The sequence below is a fragment of the Manduca sexta genome, unplaced genomic scaffold (assembly GCF_014839805.1).
Source record: "Manduca sexta isolate Smith_Timp_Sample1 unplaced genomic scaffold, JHU_Msex_v1.0 HiC_scaffold_3268, whole genome shotgun sequence".
In the NCBI taxonomy this organism is placed as follows: Eukaryota; Metazoa; Arthropoda; class Insecta; order Lepidoptera; family Sphingidae; genus Manduca; species Manduca sexta.
In genome coordinates, this window is record NW_023594317.1 from 1 (window position 1) to 12263 (window position 12263).

The following is a 12263-nucleotide window of genomic DNA, read 5'->3' on the forward strand; positions in this document are numbered from 1 at the left end:
CACCGAGCTAAAACGAATAAATACGATTCGATCGTCATGCGTCAATTCTGCTCCAGTCAATGTCGGCCTTATACTATTATCACAGAATATTTTATGTACATTTAACGATTATTTTAGAATAAGCAACAAAAATTAGAAAACCAGGTCTTTAGTCAAAATGGCAATAAAATTGGTTTCATTTAGCAATTCATATTTCAAATATTGCAATGTATAAGAATGGGCGTGTAGAGGGGTAATCATTTCATCTCTTTCTATAGTCTACACAGTATTTTTGTCCCATTTTTTGTTTTTGACATCTAGCTCTAACATTTCAAAGACTTATATTTCATTTTTTAGGATTTTAAAATATGAATATTTTTGAGAAATCTTACAAAAATGGAGTAAATCGTAGTATGTTATCATTTTATAATTTTTCAGATGGTTTACTGTGAAGATGGTGCCCACGATGCATAAAAAGCTGGTGATAAATCTACTGATGGGAATGTAAATAACATAACTATAAAGCAGGAACCACATCCTAGTCTAGTACAGATTTAATGACTAATGGATCATTGCAAGGACATAGTGAAATAAAAAAGAAATAAAACAGGAAACATGAAACCTCCTCCAGAGAAGAAGACAAGACTTTAATATAAGATACACTTAGGACAATCAATTTTGCACTCTATATTTTTAACAACCAGTATTTTTCTCATAGTATTAAACAAGTTGGTTATAGTTTCTGAGCTGATGAGTTGTTTAAACAAAATTGAAATTTAATTCTTCTTGTCTGATAGTGCTGTGTCTATGTGCTACCATGGTATTGTAACACTTGAAATATAACATAAATAATTATTTATGTATTAAGTATATAATTAATAGCATTACATACCATACTCCCGAATGTTTATCCCTGAAATATAAGATATAGGGCAACTGTGCGTCCAATTTAGCTGTAATGCGTTTTTCAATTCATAGTTAATGTGAATGGCTAGTTAGTCTATGTTTCATATTGGTTACAAATTCCAGAGTATTGTATGATACTAAGTGAAAACCTCAATATTCACCCAAACCCATTGTTTAAACTAAGACTTTATTGCGTTGTATAACACCATATTACAACTACGCCACTGAGGTAGTAATAACAATCACAGTAGCAATCTTGTGACACCAGCATGATTTATGCATGGGTTAATTCAAATTATAAGTATATATATTGTTAACGGTTAAGTTTTAGTAATATATGTATTAATTTTTAAAATTTCATCCTATAGTTACCATTCTGTGAAAATTTTTCAATGAGTTTTGTCAATATCATAATTTTACATATAATAGTTAAAGTATTATAAAACTACAAACAACGAAATTCTGGTATGGTTCATTAAAAAAGCTGTTTCAAAAAGCGGCTGTCATAGTACCTTATGCACATCCTTATCAAGCCAAATCAAAAAAGTTGAAGTCGTGAATTGTTAAATGAAAAGATTTTGTATGATGGTCATTTACTTTTTAATGGTCAGTGAACTGAACCACGTCTTCCTCGTTATAATTAATAATCTGCGACAAAATCAATTAGTTATTTACTTTTAACTCAAAATATTGCTCAAAATATAGCAAATTATAAGGTGACTTTATAAATAACTTTTTATTTAATTTTACGAAAATCAAGTACACTGACATTAAATTTAACTTAATATACGTTCTGCAAAAATACTATTTTTTACATAAATGAAAGAACATACGTTAGCTGTGATTAATTAGCATTGATAAACCAATTGTACGAAAATTACAAAGTCAAACAGAATTAAACCCGAAATTATAGCAATTATAGCAAAAAAGAGTGGAGACCAGAGACCAATAAACTAGAGAGACGGTTAACTTCATACATTGATTTTAACACGATAAGGAAACCCACACTAGCATGCGTTTCATGTCTATATTATGTTATACAATTAATTCATGAATAGTTGGAACTCTCTTTCTTTCCCGGGTGAAAACCTATGACCCTTATTATTCTCACTTACACACAGGTTATGTTGAAAAATAAATATGGCCGTAGTACTAGAGACGTAGCCGTATTGAAAATCGATATTTTTCCGAATATACCGATTTTAAATAATTAAGGATGTGCTTAGGCCGGTTTCACACTAATACAAAAAAATCGGTTATCGATTTGCTACAGTGAGTACACGGCGTAAATGTAGTGTCACGTGTTTACCCATTTAAAATATTGACAAATAAAATAAAACAACTTTTCTTATCTAAATATAAAGATTTATTAGTAATGTTTTCATTACTTTTCACGCCCAATTTACCATAATTTCAGAATCTACCGATAGCCAGCGAAAATAATTTTTACTTAAAATTGCAGCCCGTATAATTGCATTTTCTGTTCAATAAAATAAAATATAGGTAAACAAAGTTATTGCTGTACTTATGATACGTTTAAAACAAATCAAATAAATTAATGAACAAACCACTGAGTCACTACAGACGCTAAAATTTAAAAAATAATTGATATATAAAGGATAAAAAAACGAAAGAAGTCAGCTCGGGCCGACAGGACAAAAGGTATATGATATAATCTTAATAAAATAAAAGGAATGCATCACGATCTTCGCCGTCGAAGAATACAATATAGGCCCCTACCTAGCTAATCCACCAGCCTTTCACTAGCTACCTAAGAGATGACTACCCGAAGAAGAAAGGCAGAAAGAAACTCCGGGCTTATTTTTTGTCATCAATTACCAAATATTTTTATAGATGTTGTATACAAAGTAGTCACATAGCTTATATAAGGTGGTGCACGGATTAAAACATGGACTGGCATAAAGCAAATACATAAATAGTGCACACCGTTCAGCCGCTTACATTTACCAACATAATTTTAATTTTCATCATTACAATTCAATATTATAAAGGCAAATGCAACAACATGATTTTTGGTTGTCTTCCACTTATTAATATTTTGTCATATAAATCAACAATAACTTACAAGAAACAAAATTGGATTGCATATAAATTTAACAGTAACAATTTACATAAAATTAAAAATAATGACAATACAATGACTGACTAGTGGCACATTTGAAAGAAAAATTACTACAAAGGACAAAAATGTTAGATATTTTATATTGAAAACATGATTTTAAATAAAAAGGTAAAATTAATATTTTTGTACATAGTAAATGAATAGAAATATGAACTATTTTGGAAACATAAACATTTTTATTTTACCGTGTTCAAGCATAATTATGCATATGAGATTTTAACAACGGCTTGCTTAACAGTTAGCAAAATTAAGATAATTGTGAAGACTAGCACTATAATTTTACACAATATAAAGAGCCATACTTAAGCTATTCACTATTATACACTATGCATTAGGTATAATAACTAATCTAACAACACAAAACTAAGAATTTATTTGAATATGATTATTCTCTCACGAAAAGCATTCCATGCATAATTTAACATTTTGCAATATCATATAATGGCACATTTGCTACTAAAAATGCTACAAAATACAGAAAATGTTGAATACATTATAATGAAAATATAATATTAAATTAAAGGTAAAATTACTAATTCTGCACAATGTAAATCAATAAAAATATGAACAATTTGGGAAACATACACATAATACTTTTTGTAGAAATGTAATTTATTTACTTGACAATTATCTGGTAGGCTCATTTTAGGTTGTACAAGCATAATTATGTATATAAGATTTTAACAACTATTTGCTTAACAGTCACCATAATGAAGATTATTTTAAAACTACTATGATTTTATACAATAAACAGAAAGCATAATAGCTAATTTAAAACCACAAAAATGTGGGTAATACACTTTAAAAACATCAATTTCATTTGCAAAAATCGTAATAATTGTGGACAAAATACTATGAAGAACTTTAATTAAGTGAGATTAGGAACTACGCCTTCTTTGTGATCTATAACTCAATCCTTTTGTGACTTTCTCACGGATTAGAGTTTCCATTTCTATATCTTTAGGCCTTGAATCAATATTATTCATTCTATTATTAAAATTAATACACCACTGCTTAACTTGCATTCTAACTATGTAGGACCAAAAGCTTTAATAACAGCCGTTTTGTGAATATTACAGTTGTACCAAGTAGTGTCAATATATTTTATTAAATTACTTATTAAGTCAGAATAAATATAAACACTGCAAAGAAATGGCATCATCTTGTCAATAATGTAAATACTCTGCCAGACCATTTGACTAAAATTATTAGAAGGATAACATAACCTATCTACATTGGAACTATATTCTCTTAAATTAATTAATTCGTGAAATGACTCTCTCTGAGATAATAGTGCTTTTGTACAATTATCACAATCTTTGCAGTTCAAATTGGACATCAAAACGACAAACTGCACCAGCAATATATGGTACAGACTTATGTTGGAATATATTCTCGTTAGGTATAGAAATTTCTATAAAGTTAGTTTCATTACATTGAAGACTATCAGTGTATGAACCATATTTTTGGTGGCTGACTAAATGTTTTAATGTTCCCAACATTTTGTCATCATCATCAGAACAATTAGTGTATAAAGATTTACCGGTAGTAATGTTGTTAATCAACAAGGTTTTAAAAGCCGATACAAAATGAGTACAATTAGGATTTGTACTAAAATTACCATGTGCCCTTATTTGACCAAAAAAGTTTTCTATCGGATCTTGATTAAGACGTCTAAGACTTAAAAATTTAACACCATCAATTCTCAGCAGATCTGACCACAAATGTTTTATTGTTTTTATATTATGTTCAAAATGCTTCAGTGATAAAGGCTTCCTTTCCCTTTCATTGGAAGCGTCAAAGCGCATTGAAGCTAGCTTTTTCACAGCATCATTCCAGAATGCAATGTGCTCCGAATTATATGAAAGAGCATGTTTTAACTTATTCCCATAATGACCAAAACCATTTAAACTATCAAACAAATTATTTATAAAAGAAGAATTTCTGCTGTGAACAAACCATTTCCAATGTCTTCATTTAAACTTATGTAATCATGATCCTGGAGGAGATAGCAGAGACTTCATCTGGATTTTTCTATTGATGTAGCCACTTGCCGGCTAAAAACTTGGGCTGCAAATTTGACCTGAAATGTTAATAATATAAATAATATATTAGTAAATTAATAAATGAACGATTTTAATCATGGTATGATTATTTAATCTGTTATGAGCTTAAAGATATTTAATTAAATGGCCCAAAGAAATTGATATTCTGGCCAATACTTTCACAAGAATACGGCAATTTAACATATTATATTAAGGTTTTTTTATGACAATTGTTGTACATTATGCCAATTTCAAGTTGGGGAAAGTGGTTAATTTAATCACAGAATACGATTTATTGGAAACATGAAAGGAAAAGGATCAGTAATGATGATATAATTTTATTTCCTGATGATAGTACGGTACTATTCTCTGAGAAAACTCAGTTATTACTAGAGGCTAGAGTAAATAAGGCATTAGAGGACATTGTGAATTGGCTTACAGAAAACCATTTATAAATTAATTTAAAGTAAAACATCTTATTTTTGAAATTAAACTAATTTTCGGATTCTATCGCGGTGTTCGTATTTTATTTTCTCCCGACGTTTTGCAGCCTTCATGGTCATGATCCCCGTGACCATGAAGGCTGCAAAGTCTTCGAAACGTCGGGAGAAAATAAAATACGAACACCGCGATAGAATCCGAAAATTAGTTTAATTTCAATGTCTAACATTCGCGTAAATATAAGAAATCATTATCTTATTTTTTTCAAGAATAGGTCAGCAACTAAATTGCTTTCTATAAATTATCACTTACAGGCAGAAGCCATACGATTTTTAGGGCTCCAGGTGTACTGCAACTTAAAACTGGAAGGAACTTAAGGAAAAATTCTTACATTAACTAGTTTATTTATATACGAAATTTCAATATTTGTAAAAAGAAACCTACATATATTATGTACACTAAATATTATAGCAAACGAAATAAAAATGCCACCTAACAATACAGCTCTATTAGATAAGAGCGGTATCTGCATGGGTCCAAGAATATAATATAATAAATTACAAGTTGTATTGTAAACATAGAAAACATAGATATATTTAAACGTAAATTAAAACCTTTTAATTGATAAGACATATTATTATATAAGAGAATATTTACAGGAATAATTTTGTGTAACAATTTGTAACAACTGTGATAGATTATATTATATTATCATACCTACCTAATGCTATACTATATTAATATACTATATTAATATTAAATTGTTATTTTAGCTTAACTTTATATTGTAATTTTTGCACGTCATTCGCCTAAATATGGTAAGACGCTATGTTATAAAATACACCACCTAATACTTAAGGTACCCATATTTGCAAAATAAATGAATTGATTCATTGATTGATATGGTAACGAAATTAAATAAAGAAATCTGATTATGGATATGTCGGAGATAAGCCAGTATCCACGTGTTCGGAGTCCATTATAATGAAAACACAAACTTAATATTGGTTGGTTTATTCTCTCTTGATCTTGGAACACAAGTGAAGTGAATTTAAAATGACCAGGCTTTATATAATCCAATTGAGTCATAGTGAATTTAACTGCAACTTCCTTTTTAGAAAAATAATTAAAATTACTGTACAATAAATCGTAGGTTATAGCTGAATATTCAAAATTAATATTATAATGAATTTTACATAATTAGATATAATATTACTTTACATAAATAACTTTTAAGTAAGCAAACTATTATTTTACATTATTTTCTAACAGATGCCGCTATTAACAAGGTGTGAATATTTTTACTTATAGATTAAAACAATGATATAGAAATCAGGATAATATTAACAATTCTAATTGAATTTACTTTAGACGTTTAGATTACATAAACAATTAAATAATGATATAAATAAATATCCATTATTTTCCAAACACTCAAATAGTCAATACAGTTTCTAATTTATTCTGAAACTTAATAAATAACAGAATTGCGGTTGTAAATACTTATTTAAATATCATTCTTTAATATTCTAGACTTTTTCATAATAATATAATCACTAAATATAAATTTGCGCCCATAGATACGATGCGAGAATACGAAAGGCGATTACGATGCTATTGGGAAACATCTCGATAATGTAGATTGGGAAAAGGTACTTGGTCACAACGGCGTCAATGATATGCTCACTAAATTCTACGGTATTTTACATGAGACTATCCAACTTTATGTACCTAAATTTAAACTAAGAAGTAATAAGTATCCGGTTGGGTTTAATCGCAACCTCATATGTATGTTGAGAAAAAAATAAGTTTCGGCAATGCTATAAATTTTTAAGAACCCGTTAAATGGAATAGAATTTAAATTACTCAGAGAGAGTTGCAGATCCTTATTAAATAAATGTTATAATACATTATCTTGAAAGTATAGAAGATAATATTTAAAATTTTTATAATCATTTTTGGTCATTCATCAAGGCCAAAAGAAGAGGATCTTGCTTTCTCCCAGCTTCGATGTCCGATGGTAATCAAGTTAGTTCCAAAGAAGTTGAAATATGTAATATGTTTGCTTCGCACTTTGCATCAGTGTACGAGAAAGATACTAATGGAGTCGAATGTCGATGCTAACCCGAATTTTTCTTATCATTTCATGGATAGCTGTGCGAGTTACTCCTCGGACTTGGACTCGTAGTTTTACGTCGTTGCACATCACACTTAATGAAGTTTCACGTAAACTTAAGACTCTTGATATAAGCAAAGGTTCTGGCCCAGACAATATTCCACCAAATTTTATTGTTGCATGAACAAGAAATCTGACTAGTCCACTTTGTAAAATCTATAAAAATCACTGAAAACCGGAATTTTTCCAAAGAAATGGAAGGTAGCTAGAGTGGTGCCGATACACAAGTCGGGCAATAACACATTAATGTCCAACTATCGACCGATTTCTATTTTTTACTATGGCAAAATTGTTTGAATTTGTAGTATTTCCATATCTGGAAGCTTACTTCAAACCATTTTTAACTGAACACCAACATGGTTTTGTTAAATTTCGCTCAACAAGCACTAATTTGGTCTCTTTTACTGAGTTGCTTTCAGAAGTCTTAGACAATAACATGCAAACTGATGTAATATATACAAATTTCAGTAAGGCTTTTGACAACGTTTTTCACGAACTCTTGCTGCAGAAGTTATCCGGGTATGGGTACTCTTGGCACATGTATGAATGGTTTCAATCTTATCTTACTGGTCGCACTTACCATGTGGTTCTTAATGGTTTTAGTTCCAATTTCCATCATATTGCTTCTGGGGTGCCCACAGGGCTCCCATTTGGGACTGTTATTTTTAATATGTTCATAAATGACATTATCAATTGCTTGCATCATTCCACACCTTTCATGTTTGCTGATGACCTAAAGATCCTGAAGTCCATTAATTCTCCCGACGATGTCAAATTGTTACTGAGCAATTTAGAGGACTCATTCATTAGAGGATTCCACATATGGAATATATAATTAAAAAAAGCATCTAGTTTGTTAGGCTTCGTTATAAGAAATGGAAAATGTTTAGTTTGTTATAGTTGATTATTAAGGTATTGCATTAGTATTTTAAGGTAGCCCACCACCACTCACCCCCCGCTAAGCTACGACCCTGGTGCACAGCTGTCTAATAAATTGTCGAACAATGTGAAAGACAGTGATACTTTTAATAATTTACTTAAGGTTATAGCTTAAGGTCCATTTTTCATACATTTTGTTTCACCTTTAATCTGGGTAACTAAACAAGTATTGACAAGTAAAGAATTTAAATTCACGTCTAGTTAGTGATTAGTTCTCGCAGTTGAAAGAAAAACGTAAAAATAATTAATATGCATGGATATTTCGGCCTTTAAAATTTCGTCGTATTAAACAAAATGTATGAAAAATGGACCTTAAGCTATAACCTTAAGTTACATATTATCGCGAAGAGTAACAAAGACTAACTAATATTGTTGCTTTAAGTGATAAATGCATGCATCTCATTATAAGTGTTCTTTAAATCTATAAATAATATATATTTTTTTACATGATTCTGTATGATGAATATACATAAAGTTTTATTTATTATGTCATGGTTAAAAGAACAAGGATGGATTTCAAGTAAAATAAGGCGGTGATATAAGGTAGATGTATCATATTTGGCACACGACATGACATTATGGGAATATAGATTTAAACCGAATTGAAAAAATAGACTGATTGTTTAAAAATACTCTACACTTTATAGAAAAATCATAAAGATAACTCAAAAAGCCCAAAATAATAATTTCATAAATAACTCCAAAAATAAGTTTAAAGCTGCATGGCAAATAATTAACAAATTCATACTACAAGTATCAAGAGTCAATAACGAAAATAAAAATAATCACATATACAAATCTCACAGACAATGCATAGATGAATTTATTTATTATTTTGTTAATATTATTGAAAACAACATAACATTTATGAATAATGAATATATTATTATACAAAAAGTAATATGAAGAATTTTTGTTAATATTATTGAAAGCAACATAACATTTATGGATAATGAATATATTATATTCCAAAAAAGTAATATGAAGAATTATAGGTCTATAATGTTTTATTATGGTTATAGCAAAAATTCGTAATTTTCAAAAGTTATTGGGAAAGTAATTTACAGACTAACTGTGCTCATTACTCATATTTCGAAAAACATAAATTATTCTGTGCTGATCTAAAAGGTTTTCATAAGCACAGTTCTATTCATATGGCATTATTTGACCTGTTATCAACTGTTATGGCAGCTGTCGACAAAATAAATCCAGTCCAGGAGGTTTTTTATAATATTAATTTGTAGGTGACAAACTCCTATGCCTACAGTTGATGCATTATTATTTGAAGCAGCACAATAAATATGATGCCAGTTAGGCCAATTAGAGTTTGTATAAGGGTAATTTTAATAATGTCAATATTGAAAAGTATATTAGGAGCAATTATCAAAGTACAATAATCATGCTTAAATAAGGGAGGATTTCAATCTTTTATCAATCAGTCAAGACTTGTAAACAGAACTGTGATAGAACAATGTATATTTATTTACCTTCATTTTGTCATATGAAGTTGGATTTATGTGCTTCTCAGTAAGTTTGGTGCTTCTTGCTCTGCCACCAAAACCATCCACTTTATAAAGTCTCTCAATATACTCCCACTTTGCCCTTTGGTTGCCAATGAGTAGGTTTTTTCTGAAAATTATTGCGAAAACATTTCAATAAATGAGGTACATCATAGATATGGTACAGTTGGTTTGGGCCGATTTTATAACAGATGTCATTGGTATATTTGTTACTACGTAGGAGTTCAGCATTAGAATCTGATATTAATGACTTAATAGCAGCAACATTGGCAGAACCTTGGTCACTGATTGTAGCTCTTACTATGAATCCAGATTTAAAACTGCTAATACTATTTCTTTAATAATATTTTTAAAACAAATGTTTTAACCCCATCTCGAGCAAAATAAAATGCAATTGGAATTTTCCAAGGAGAAAACAAACCCCGTAACATAAAAACTAAAGCTTTATCAGCCACATTGTTTGTGCGTTTGCCAGAACCTATATCTTCAAAACCTTCAATGACCCCAGTAAAGAAATTAAAATTTAAGTGTTTTTTAATGGACATTTCATCAAACATTAATGTGCATTGCCTGTCTATTGCGGGGTTTATCCAAGGCAGCATCTGCCAAATGTTGAAATATAAAGTCATTAATACCAGGCCTCAAAGGAATATTGCTGAGTAGAGAATTAATTCGGGATTTACATGGTAATGCTAAATGTTTTCGTAAAAATCTATAGCACTTAGGGCTTAACTTATATAATGATAAAGCAAAAACTTTTTCTGAGTCTGTGTAACGGCGACCTTTTAATGAATTACCAGTCAAACGTAATTGTGAATCTACTAATAATTTCCCATATGTACTCAAAATGTTATATTTTTCAAGAACACCTTTGTTTTGGTGCATGAAGGTCAAATCTAGTCTTTAACTTTTATACCTTGATTGCAAGAGACGTAATTTATTCTTTAAAATGTGAATTGAAGAGCGTAAAATTCGTTTACGAGGGGTACATTCATTGGGATTTAATCTAATACGATTAGTTAATCTACGTTTAACTAGGCTGTGACTTTTAATTTGTGCTCATTACACACAGCAATGGTGGTTGATGTGGAAGGGGTTATACATATTGGGTATTGCGTATTGTGAGGTATATTGGGAGTAAATTGAGTTGGAGTACTACTATTTGCTTCATTCAATGAAGCATGAATTGATACCGTGCTAGACAGCTCAGAACTTTGATGTTCTTGTATGATAGAACAATTTTGCTCTATAGTGGGTCGATTAAGTTCAGAAGGGTTAACTACTTTAAAAATAAAGGGTTCAGTAATGCTACTAGTGGGTTCAATTTCTAATATCAAATCTCGGTTTGTAACTTTATATTTATCTGTATTTCCTAAGTTTACTAAAGGAATCGCATTAGGTGTTAATCTTAGATTCTGTTTTATATGTTCGGGAATAAAATGTTTATGACAAAACGAATGTTTTCGCGTTGAGTAGGAGGATAATTTTGTAGGAATGGACATAAACTTAACCACTCTTCCCACCTTTTTTTATTTGTGAACGGCACACTATAATATTTAATACCTCGGCCTCGAGTACTGCACCCGGGAACAGAGCACTTATAAACCATGATATTATCAAATAAATCAAACTATACGAAAAAAACAATTACACGTTTAAACTGGTAAACACTAAATGATTGCTTTTATAATATACTGTTTACAAAAACATTCACACACAATAAAGCACTATAATTAGATAATAAATAAATGAAAACCGCCTTCAAATCAAAATAGCGAATTGCGACGGAAAATTCAATTTCAAAGCAGCGGTTAAAGGTTAACCACAATAAAAATGGCGCTACGCGTCGTTTCAGAATCCGAGATTAGAGACGCTTATTTGCGATCGAATGACAGCTTATACTATAATACACACACTAATAAAGGACGTTGTGTAGAAAGAGACATTTAAGGAACGATTCATTAAATGTATGGAAAAATCGTGAAAAGTGAGATAGCTGCTCATCGCTATTGTGTTACTTTTTTACGCCGAGTTAAACGGGTCTGGTATATTGGTCTCTGGTGTTGTAAATCAAACCAAAAAAAAGGTCTCTGGTGATTGTCTTTGATTCCATC

At 30.1% G+C, this 12263-nt stretch overlaps 1 long non-coding RNA gene across 1 annotated transcript; it reads right to left on the minus strand.

The window, feature by feature from the left end:
• Positions 1-5085: 5085 nt before the first annotated feature.
• On the minus strand, positions 5086-12007 carry LOC119192845. Its single transcript, XR_005113763.1, has 3 exons — positions 10117-12007; positions 8271-8432; positions 5086-5111 (listed from the first exon to the last, which is right to left on the minus strand). It is a non-coding gene; the product is annotated as an uncharacterized LOC119192845 (long non-coding RNA).
• Positions 12008-12263: the final 256 nt, after the last annotated feature.